Source organism: Aythya ferina (assembly GCF_964211825.1).
Source record: "Aythya ferina genome assembly, chromosome: 1".
Taxonomy (NCBI): domain Eukaryota; kingdom Metazoa; phylum Chordata; class Aves; order Anseriformes; family Anatidae; genus Aythya; species Aythya ferina.
This window is the reverse complement of record NC_140296.1, coordinates 49,462,567-49,475,614: the sequence shown is the minus strand read 5'-3', so window position 1 is coordinate 49,475,614 and position 13,048 is coordinate 49,462,567.

Sequence of the window (13,048 nt, the reverse complement as noted above, 5' to 3'; positions counted from 1 at the left end):
CAGTTCCACAGATTTCAGTCCTAGCACCATTTGTCTTTGGACATCTGCATTCAAACTTTAGGGAATATGTGAATTAGCATATATAAGAATTCCCTCGCTGTTCTCCTTTTTCTTTACATCCAGAACATTATTATACGTGCATATGTTTAAAAAGAAATTAAAATGTCAACTAAATCTGAATAAAAAATAGAATGAAAAGTTTCTGGTCAGAAGAAGCATTTACAGGAAACAAATCAGACAGTAATTTTAGGTTTGCACTAGTCAGGATAACATGAAAACAAAAGTGTCATGTGACTTTTTACTGATCCTGAATATACCCATCATCACCCTTCAGAAGCATTTTCTTACTTCTCTAGCAAGCAAATCACAGTGGTTCAGTGGTTCCTCAAGAGGAATAATTTTTATTTTTTTTAATTTTTTTATATCTTCCTTCTGTAAGGTTTCAAAATTTGACTCAAATGTTAACAATTCTTTCAACACATAAAATGTTGATTTTTTTTATTTTTAAAAAATCAGTATCTGTTGAAGACAGATTTATTATCTAGTTTCAGATAAGTATTATTATAGTTTATTAGTTTATTATAATTTATTACAGTTTTATTATCTAGTTATCAGATTTATTATCTAGTTTTAGACCCCTGACACAGATTTGAAAAAGACTGTGTGAGGTTGAAATTTGAAGCCCAGATTTGAAAGCACAAAGCCCTTTGGATTAGATCTGCATTCTTTTGTTTTCCATAAATACTGTTGGGTATCAATTAGGTTAGGCAAATAGTAAATATAACCATTTACCTACTAGATTAATGAATAGTCTGCTGAGACTTTCATAGAATCATAGAATCATTTCATTTTCATAAAATCATAAAAAGATAGAATATCCCCAGTTGAAAGGGATCACCAGGATCATCGTCTCCAATTCCTGGCTCTGCACAGGACCACCCAAAAATCAGACCACGTGTCTGAGAGCATTGTCCAAACACTTTTTGAACTCTGGCAGGCTCGGTGCCATGACCACTTCTCTGGGAGCCTGTTCCAGTGTCCAACAACCCTCTCAACGAAGAACCTTTTCTTAACATCCAGACTGAACCTCGCTTGACGCATAATTGTGATGGATTAATAGGACCCTTGGGTCTTACTGCTGTTCACCAGAGAAAATAGATCAGTGCCTTCCACCCTGCTCTCTTTTGTGAGGAATCTCTAATCCACGATGAAGTTGTCTCTCATTCTTTTCTTCTGTAGTGAATTATATGATTCAATGATCAGGAAAAGCTACGTACAGGAAGTAGCTTAGCATATGCCCTAGCTATTAGAAGTATAAAAGCATGTCAGTGTAAATTGTTTAGTTGCTGTTTTGTTTTTACTGCAGTTAGTCTACTCACCTGTCAGTAACAGAAATCAGGTCAATCTTGGATGTTATGAAATTTCAAATATGTCCAGGTTTTACAATGCCAAGTAAGTGACTTACTTCAGGTATAATTAACATAGAAAAAGAAAAATGCAACAAAGACGGGGAAAAATATCAAAGATTGAATGAACACTAGTCAAAATATTTGATGTTTAAAAAAGTTTCAAATTAACATAATCTCTTAGGTGAGTGATTATTTCACAGTGCTTTCTGCTGGCCTTCATGTGCAATTAGGCTGATGAGTAATGCATTGTACCTCAGAAAATCATTATTTGCAATGAGAATGCTCCCTGACATGTTTCTGAAAATCATGAAGTGTGCTATACTGAAATATCATGAAATACCATCAAATATGGTATTGTTGAGACCTCTTCAGGAGTCATAAATGCTGAGAAGGTCTTCAAACCTTTGTATATTGAGATATGTTGCAGCAAAGGAGTCTATCTGTAGACTTGTTTTCCCAGCTTCCGTTAATGACGGCTCTGCTAGAGCTGACAAGATACTGCTGTGAGGAAGCTTGTAGTGGACCTGAAACACAGCTGCTGTTGGAAAAGATAAGCAGATACTGAGAAAATGTATGAGATGAAAAGAGTCAACAAATAAAAATAAAAATAAAAATAAAAATAAAAATAAAAATAAAAATAAAAATAAAAATAAAAATAAAAATAAAAATAAAAATAAAAATAAAAGCAGAACACAAACTGAACTGAAGAAAGCAAGAGTAAAAATGACATTTAAAATACCTTAAAATCTCTTTTAACGTGCCACTGAGTAAAGAAGATGAATTGTCATCTGTAAACTGCTGTAAACTGAATCCTAAGTTTTGGAAATCTTAGGATTTCCAAATAAACAAACATACAAAATAAACAAAATAAATAAACAAGCACACAAAACTAAACAAAATAAAACACACATATACACACACAGGAAAAAAAAAAAAAAAAAAACTTTCATTATCTTGTATGCTACAAGGCCAGAGGACATTGCTAGTATCACTTCAGAAATAAATTTTTGTACTGGGAATAAAATTCCATCTGTCTTCAGATATGTGTATATAAGGGTGCCAGAAAAAATGACACATCATTTAAATCTTAAGAAGAGGTATGGAGAATTGCTGTATTGCTTTTGACTCACTTTCTGACATTTGATGAATTACATTCCTCAATAACGTATTTGTAACTTAATTGCATGCATTTAATTAAAAAAAAAAAATCCCGACAAGGGTAAAGAAAGGGAGAGAAGATCATAATAACAATGGCAATGTGAATAATAACAACATTAAAAATAAATGTTTCTAAGATTATTTACAAATGCACTTTTTTCTGTCTGAAAGATGTTAGATGTTTTAAAAAACATAGTCATTAAAATAAAGAGATTCTGAAGCTGAACAGGATCACCATGATTAATATCTGTCTCTTTACATAATGCAGTCAAAGGAACTTCCTTGATTAAAGAATTTTGCAAACAATTTCAGAACCTGAATACATAAATCTCATCATATTTCCTTCAGTGTCACTCTCCCCCAGAAGGGACACACTAATGTTCTAAGTCTGTCTTAGATGCTTTGATATCAGTGTATCAAAGAGACAGACTTTAGGCATTACATTGAAATCTATAATACTGAAAATAGCAGTTATTAGTTGCAAATCCTGGAAATTCTTGAATTCCATGAGAAATTTACTTCTTTTTTTTTTTTTTTTTATCTTTTTCTTCTTCTTTCCATATGCACCATATCTAGCTACAACACTGCATTTCCACAGAACTGCCAGAATTAATGGACCAGCATTGTACTGGAAATACGAATGAAGGAAGTCCGCACAGTAGAGATCTTATCATTTCATGTGCCTGGGAGCACATGCTGAACAGCTAGAAAAGGCTAGTGAGAACACAGATCTCCTCCTTCACTAGCTCAGGAAATCAAAGTCTGGATTAACTTCTACATTTGATCAGAATACAGAAATGAAGCATTAAATCTCCTTTCACCCTAATCACTAGCTGTAGGCTAATCACAATGTACCTGTCTGCTTCTGTAGAGGAGGGAAGCCTCCAGTGACTCTCAAGTGACAAGGCATTCTAAAAGCATGCTAACACACACTGACAGAATCAGGCTCCATATGTAATGTAGCATTAGCTGACTTTTTCTTTTAAAAAATGCAGCAGCTGTCAACCTAATTTTTAAAGAATAACTTGGGGCTTGAAGCAATGACCAAGGTTATAGACAATAAATGATCAATTTCCTCTTCAGTCTTTGGTGATTTAAACCATTTTCCATCTCTTAAAAATCTTCCACTCACTTTCATAAACAGCTTAAGGTGTGTGTGGTGCTGCTGGGACTAAAAGAATGATACAGGTAGTTTGCACTCCTCCTTTACAATTACAGTTATCCTGTAGCTAAGAAAAGAATTGATGGTCTACTGTGAAGATTTTTTTTATTTTATTTTATTTTATTTGTTTGTTTGTTTATTTTCATGGTCATTCTTTTCTGGAAATGAAAGTTATGCATTCCAGTTTTCAGTCTAAAATATATCTTAGATAATATTCAGCTGATGATACATAAAAACCTGTATCTGAGCCAGCCACATATATAGGTACCTTCATGGATCCTAAAGCATACACTCATACACAGTTTCCTAAACCTGAACATTTTTCTCCACATTTTCAAGAAGACGTTGGAGGTAATTTTTTCAGATAACATCAAGTTAGGCAAGGTAAATCTTTACAAGGGAAATTTTTGTGTGATCTTTTATCTGGTAAATATTGAGGTAATTTCTACACAACAGACCTGCAGTACTAGATATTGATCCTGAAACATTCATAAAACTGGCAGATAAACCTTTCTTGACAGGAAAGGTAGTAATAGGTGCTAAATTTTGATCTTTGCTCTTTTATGCAGGATGATATCTCAACTTCCTAAACAGAGTATTAGACGCCATTTTAAAAGGGAAATTTTATGAATTTCTTAAGTTGGAAGGCAGATACACTTACGGTTGGAGAACAGTATCTAGTCTGTGCAGCCTATCTCTTGGTCTCAATCTAAGAAGCTATCTCAGTGTCAAGTTGACATGGATTCTAAGGCAGATCTTATCTTTTAATGTGTATAAACAGCCTGGGGAGCTAATACCCCTATTTCATGACCCCTATTTAAAAGTACACATAGCAATTGGTTAACCTTTAAAATAATCAATATAAATTATGTTAATAACATATTTCTCAAAGGGTACATCAGGGAGCATTCCAGCAGTGTCAGATACACATGCAAGTATAACATTTTAGAACTGAAACCAGTATCCTTCAGATGTTAATTTTCATCAGAAACAGATATCCAATAAGTTTGATAAATATATTTTTTTTTAAATAAAGCTGCATAGTTAGTTTGCATTAATAAAATCATTATGAATTAAGTCCTGTGTCATCAGCTACATTATCATACTTGGTACCAGTATCAGGATAACTGGCCTGTAACTTTCCATGTCATCACATTTGCTTGTTCTGTATAATTACTTGGTTCTTGGTAAGAGCTTTAAAACTTTAGCTGAAACCTATTCAGATCTGCTATTTTAAATAAATAAATAAATCTACTTTTAACAGTTGACATTTTATATTCTTCTGTCTGATGTTGGGATGGAGCATATGTTGTCATCATAACAAATGCATTTTCAAAGTTTTTCTCCAAAGCAGATACAAATAACAGAACACTTTTACCCATGCATTTTGGACCAGCTGGAATTTTCCATAAATCCAATGGATAAAGAGCAAAGTGGAAGAGGAAACAATAGCTAATCTAGTGCATTGTGTTTTAAAACAAAACTGTAATAGAAGAAAAAGGTCACCTTTCCTTTACTCTCCTCAATAATGTAATGAATCTTAGTGGAAGCCAAAAAGTGTCCCCTCTATTTGAGATTAAACACCTCCCTCTTCTGGAACTTTCTGTGAAATGCATGGCAATTAAGATTCTGAACTTCACTACATGAAGCACTGTTTAATTCTTTGTACACATATCATACAGGAACGCTGGCTATGTTTTCTTTTAAATCTAGTATGTCATTAACTTGAAGAAGTAAAGAATCATATGGTTTGTTTTTTTTTTTTTTTTTCCTATTTATTTTCCTTTTATTTCCTGAGGATCTAATTTTCTTTGTTACAGAGAAAGGCAAAAGGAACAGTTGTGTTTGTTGTTTTTTTTTAGTATCTTTTTCCTTTTCCTTTTCCTTTTCCTTTTCCTTTTCCTTTTCCTTTTCCTTTTCCTTTTCCTTTTTTTTCTTCTCTTTCTCTTTTCTCTTTCTCTTTCCCTTTTGCTTTCGCTTTCACTTTCGCTTTCCCTTTCCCTTTCCCTCTCCCTTTTCCTTTTCCTTTCCTTTTCCCTTTCTCTTTCTCTTTCTCTTTCTTTTTTTTTTTTTTTTTTTTTGATACTTCAGTTATAAGTGACATATTATTAGTATACTGCAAAATTCTATCCGATTTGTCTTTTAAATGATTAAACCCACTAAGATGAAATGAAAAGTCACTATCTGTTTATCAGACATCTGCATGTGCTGTGTTAAATGCTTGGCCAATTTTTATGAATTATTAATAAACATGGTAACTTAGCTGGAAGAATGTTCATTAGTGTCTAAAGGATTAATAATTGCAGTCTGGCAACCGGTATCCCCCTCTCTATGAAGCATGTACCAAATCGTACCTACTGAGGTCAGGTACATTTTTCAAACTTAGGTTCATATTTCTACTCATCTAGTGGTTCTTAAATATACTGGTTCTTAAACTTACCTGTAACTGTCACAGACAATAATGCTGTGCTATTATAGATATTGCTGCCAATCAAATCATCACAGGTGTAATACCACATTATGGGGAGCCACTTCTTACTATGTTAATAGGAAGAGATGCTAAAATGACAAGGAGCACAGACTTTAACTAAACTGACAATCTTAGTTTATGGGAGTAATATCTTCTAGCAGTGAAGCTTCCAAGATTTATGAAAAAAGTCACTGTGAACAGTTCTCAAGTCCCTCTGGTAGTTATTTTTGTATGAAATACTGTAGAATCTGTCATGAATAGAGGAAGTACAAATATATCTTAATCTAAATATTCCTATTTATTTGTATGTACACAAACATGTATATATACAAAATATATAATTTATTTTATTTTTTATTTTATTATACTCTACATATTAATTTTATTTTATTATTAAATAAAATATATAATAATAATGCATATGCAAAATGCAGTAATGTTTATATTCACACACATGAAAATTACAAGTATTATGGGATAAATTATATTTGGGAAGTTGATGTATGCAAGTACACAGAGAGTACACACATACAGATTGTTTACTGAACACATGCACATACAGGTATAATATTTTAAGGAAAATAATTTACAGTCTATGTACCACATAAGAGATTATGTTGTTTTATTTCATTCTTTTATGTAAGATAATGAATTCTGTAACAACAACAAAAAAGTTTTATTAAAAATATTTGAATCTCCTTTTTCATTACTGACTTATATGGAATATATTGATGAATACAGTAAAATCTTGGTATTCTTTCAAATAATTCTGCATATATTTATATATTTTTATTTACAAAAATATGGGAAAACATTCAACAAAGTTTTTTCTTTTGTTGTTGTTTTGTTTTTTTTTTTTACTTATCACACTATAGCACAAGAATACAATGACTTATTTGTACATGTTGATTAGACCACCTAAAAAAATATAATTAAAAAAAGTTATTTGAATTGAAGAATTTCTGAACAATCTTTTTAATCACTGAAGTTATATTCTTAGCTCTTCTAATGATCACTATGTTCTTTGGAAAATCAGCATAGATTAAGAAAGATTAAATTTACACGTCACCTTTGATTTTTTTCTTTGTGATTTTTAGTTAACAGTGTTCTTAAATCTCCTCTTACCAAAGAGTGAATTTAAAATTAACCTCTGAATTTTGAAGTTAATTTTGGACCTCATGAACACTGTAGAAATTCATCACTGATCCTTTGTAATACATACAATTATATATATATACGCACATGCATCATACACATTTATTTAACATTAATGAAGATTACTGTAACCAGTAATCCACCATAATTCCCATACCAATCTACAGGTAATCACTTCATAGACTAAATAAATATATAAAATTTATGGTAAAGAAAATGAAAAGATGTGAAATAGCTTCAGAATCTATGAGAGAGGATACAAGTATTTTCTATGGCTAATGATCAAATGACCAATATGTACATATACATATACATATACATATTACCTTTATTAATAACAGAATCACAGGATCACAGAATGGTTTGGGTTGAAGGGACCTTCTGTGATGGTTTTATTCATCTGAGCATCTGATCTTCACAACAACTGCTCTCTCACTCCTCGTCCTCAAAGGGAAAGGGGTGGGATGGGGAGGAATGCAATGAAAAGGGCTCAAGAGTTGAGATAAGGACAGGGAGATTATTCAATAATTAGGGGGCTCCTCCACAGGCTGCACGGGAACTGCTGCTGCGTGCCTGGAGCACATCCTGCCCACCTTTTGCACCACCCTTGGGGTCTGCAGGTTTTTTTCTCACTCCTCACTCTCTCAGCTGCTGTTGGGAAGTGTGCTGTTGGGAAGTGTGCCAGTGTGCTGTCGCTCACTGGCTCGGCTCTGGGCAGCGGCCATTCCCTTTGGAGCTTGCTGAAACTGGCCCTTCTGGAGCAGCTTCTGGATTCTTCTCGAAAAGGCCTCCTCCTATAAATATTATCTATTTATACATTGAATATATAAATACCTAAAAAATATCAAATATATTATGAATACAAATATTTAATATATTAATATATATAAATTATATATGTAAACATATATAATAAAATATATTTTTGTTTTGTTATATATTTTTATATTTATAAATTCATATAAAAATATAAATACATAAATACATACAATATATAGCAATTTATATTGTTATATATTTTTTTATATAATTCATAAATTATATGAATTTTAATTATATATATTTGATTGGATGTATATTAAATACATGTATAAAGTATACAAACAAATTACGTGAATGTGAGTTATAGAAACATTTGCGAAAGAAAACTTTGCCATTGAAAATGTACTTGAAGACATATTTCATGCAAAAGTATAAATGTCTGAACTATTAGTTTTAAATTTTTAAGGGTAACTGGCATTTACTTTGTCATTGTTCTCTCAGGTGTTTTTTTAAAAAGTAAACAAGCAAAAATAAAAACCCACTTACTTCTCTTCACACAAAGATGCATGACATTTATCAACGGCAGAAGCATCACAGAATCACAGGACTACAGAAATGTTAAGGTTGCAAGGGACCTTTGGAGATCATCTGGTCCAACCCCCCTTCTCAAGCAGAGACACCTAGATCAGTTTGCCCAGGACTATGGCCAGATGGCTGTTGAAGATCTTCAAGGAGGGAGACCCTACAACCTACATGGGAAACCTGTGCCAGCCTCAAGTATTAAAGTGTTTCCTGATGACAAGATGAAATCTTTTGTGCCCACTGCCTCATGCCCTGCCCTTGGACACCACTGAAAGGTGCCTGGCTTGGTCTTCTTTAAATTTTCCCTATAGTATATTACTAAGATCCCACCTGAGGCTTCTCTTCTCCAGACCGAACTGTCCCAGTTCTCTGAACCTTTCTTAATAGGAGAGGTGCTCTTTTTCCTTAATCTTCTTCATGGCCCTCTACTAGACTCTTTCCATTATATCTAGGTCTCTCTTGTACTGGAGAGCCCAGAACTGGACAGTATTCCAGATGCAGATTCACCAATGCTGAATAGAGGGGAAGGATTACCTCTCTTGGTCTGTTGGCAATACTTTACCTAATGCAACCAAGAATACTAGTAGCCTTCATATTTGCAAGGGCACGCTGATGACTCGTGTCCTATTTGGTGTCTACCAGGACCCACAGGTCTTTTTCTGGCAAGCTGCTTTCCAGCTGGGTGACCACCAGCTTTTACTGGTCCCTGTGTTTGTTCCTGCCCAGGTGCAGAATTTTGCACTCCTCCTTGTTAAATTTCACAAGGCTCTTATCAGCCTACCTCTTCAGCCTGTCAAGGTCTCTCTGGCTGCACAACCCTCTTTCATATCCAGAGGTTCCCCCCACCCCCCCCAGCCAGTTTTGTGTCATCTCCAGACTTGCTGAGAGTACACACTGCCCCATCATCTGGATCATTAATCAAGATATTGAACAGGACTGAACCCAGTGTTTCCCCCTGGGGTACTCTGATAGTTACTGGTTTCCAACTAAACTTTGTGTCACTGATCAGCATCCTCACGGCCTGGCTACTTAGCCAGTTTTCGATACTTTATCAGCTTGGCGGTAGCATGGGAAGTAGCATTTGTGTCAACAGCAGCAATAACAATGTTTTTCTTAACTCAAAATGCCAACATTCCTCTTTGGGATTTTAAAATGTGATATTTTCAAGGGAAATCCAGGTATCAGTTCTTGGAGCTTCCTGGATTTTGTGGAATGACTGGATTTAAACAAGAAGAAATTCAAAACTGGTCATTTCAGAAAGTCATCATGAGCCATGGTTTTGCTTAGATTACCAGCATTCCCTGTAGAGTAATAGCAAACAAACAAAAAATTAGCCATGAAGAACTTCCAAGCAAGTCATCAGCTTCATGTATGCCCATCAAGAACTGCTTATAAAAATCAGGAGCAAATGAGCTGGGAGAAACTTCCTGGTCCCTGAGAGTCATAATCTCCTTAAGGGCAAATGAGAACAAATATTTTGCACATGAAGATCCAGGGATTGTAGTTGGCCTAATTGAAATCTTCAAGATCTAACTAAATATTTTATTATAAAGTTATTATTAAACAATTATTAATTAAATAGAGAGTTTTTCATACTTAATACAGATGTCCTCCCTACTGATATTCTTACAGTGATATGCAAAGAAAACCAGCCTCTCCTCTCTGGTGTTCAGTGTTCCTGCCCAATAATGGCAACAGTTCACCTCAGCCTGGAATGGCAAGTGTCCCAGAAAAGGCTGGCAACCTATGGTACTCAAAAGAAGGAACAGGATCCGTGTAGTGAGGCACTCTTGGCCCATAGACCCGGTTGGGGCTCTCAGGTTTCTTTTCTACCCACTGTCCCCTGAAATAAGGATGGTGTCATCACTGCTGCCCTGACATTTCCTCAGCAGAACTCCCAAGAACATCACAGGAAGCACCAAAAAGAAGCTGCTGGTTTGGGTGCATGTCAGAACCTGGAGCCTTGTGCTTTGTCAGGACTTAATGAGAAAAAATACTTCTCCCTAGCTTCACTTGAAGTGGTGCTGATCCCTGTGTTAGAATAGCTTATCCTGATATGAGAAAGTAAAAAGCATTTTTATGCAGTAGAATTCATAATAACACAATTTGTGTAAGACTTCATTTTTTCCAAAGTGTGTCAATGTCATACAATTAATAAAATGAGAACACTACTTACATTCACAATGAGAAACAAAACAAAACAAACAAAACAGCCGTAACAAAAAAGAAGTGACTCTTGTCTAGGAATTTAAATTGTTTGTGCCTTGCCATGGATCAAAGAAGTACTTCGTGGTTTGATTGTACTTTCACTCTGATGTTTCATTCCAGTTTAACAGGTAATATTTAAGCAGCCTCTGTGCGGCCTCTAGTGGAGAGACTTAAACCATTATTTGAATGAGTAAACTGTTACTCAGCAATAAGAATACCTGGTTTCAGCTGATCCGCTTTTTTTTTTTTTTTTTTTTTTTCAAAAAATAGTGAAAGTCAAATTTATACACATAATAAAGGTTGCTGTGCTGAAAGTAGAACAGAAATTGACCTATCTGTTTTTCCTTTCCTTTCCTTTCCTTTCCTTTCCTTTCCTTTCCTTTCCTTTCCTTTCCTTTCCTTTCCTTTCCTTTCCTTTCCTTTCCTTTCCTTTCCTTTCCTTTCCTTTCCTTTCCTTTCCTTTCCTTTCCTTTCCTTTCCTTTCCTTTCCTTTCCTTTCCTTTCCTTTCCTTTCCTTTCCTTTCCTTTCCTTTTTTTTTTTTTTGCCTTTTCTATTTTCTTTCCAAAAGAATTAAGGCCCAAATAGATACTCAAAATTAGTTTTACAGCACAGCTTACATCCATAAAGAGAAAGATATGAGGCAGATGGTTTAGGTTTATGGTACCTTCTCAAAAATCACTGTTCAGTTTTATAACCTCAGAGTTCTTTGATTTCTCAGTTTATAAAATCCAAATTCCGTTGCTCCCTACATTTCTACTAGAAAGAATCAGACAGCTATAATGAACCTATTATATTTTGGCTTTTTTTTTTTTTTTTTCCTTGCTCTTGACCTAAAACCAGTAGATATTTTCTATCTCAATAACCTCATTCCCTCCTCCTCTGCTATCCTTTCCCCAAGAAAAAGAAAAAGAACCTAACAAAGCCTCAGAGTTCCTCACTAGCTAAAGTATTGACCCGAACCCTGGGAGAACAGAAATGAGTCACCCGTTTTGTTCCATGCAGAACAGAGATTTTAACCCAGAAGTTCCACTTCCCCCCCGGATACTCAGCAGAGTGTCTGTACTGGTAGTATAAATGGAGGAAGGAGAAAAATACAGTGAACTTGCATACTGTTAGCATGCTTTCTGGAATAGTTTGGCCCATGCCAGCTAGTGCTTGTTAACACAGTGTTGAAACATGATTCCCAGGATGCCACATGCCAGGAAACTGAGGATATCAAATTTTTGAAGAGTAAAAATGTTTTTAAGTTGGAAGATACCAGCAGTATGTGCTGTTTGTCCTCACAGTCAGGGAATGTTCTTAGGTTTTATAGGGACAGAAATGTAGTTTCTGATATTGTGAAGTGCCTTTTTAAGTCTCTCTTGTTGAAGTTTTTGGAATCTGGATATCAGTTATCCATCAGGCCATTGAATCTTATTATTTCCAAGACTAACAATATTTAAATGTTTCAGGTACAGAACTTTGACTGCATTAATTCAGAATATCCTGCATTCTAAAGAAATATCTATAATATCCTACTTAATGAGTTGGGCACAAGTATGAATTCAAAGATGTGATTCATCCCAAATAGATTATTGCCTTAATTAGTGTCTCCTACATTCTAGACTTCCAATCTGATTAGTAAAGCAGGTTAAAGAATACTTTATTCAGTCCAGGAGTAGGTTTCTATCTTTCTCTGAATGGCTAGACTTAGGTTCTGTTTTTCCCTTGGTATATTCTCCTAACTGTTTTATACAGTTCCTTATGAGAGCATGGGTTTAGTCTTCATGGGCTAAACGTTTGACACAATATTACTTTTTAAGTGTCTTCTTTGATATTATTTTTTTCAGTGCTGTTATAAATGAAGTCTCAACTCCGTCTGAATTTAGTCATATTTATAAAAGAAATATTTATAAAAGGTAAAAAAGGGAAGTAAACAGCGCTGGGTGTGCGGGGAGGCTATGCTCCACCAACACGCACACACGAACATCAAACATTCTAAATATATAGAACATTGCTTTACATACTAAACCCAAGTATACCTATACATTTGTACAATCAGGAAAGAATAATCCTTTAAGTTCCATGACTTAACAGTCTCCATTTTCCACTCCTTTTCTTGATTACAAACAAGTCTCCATTTTCCATTCCTTTTGAACTAT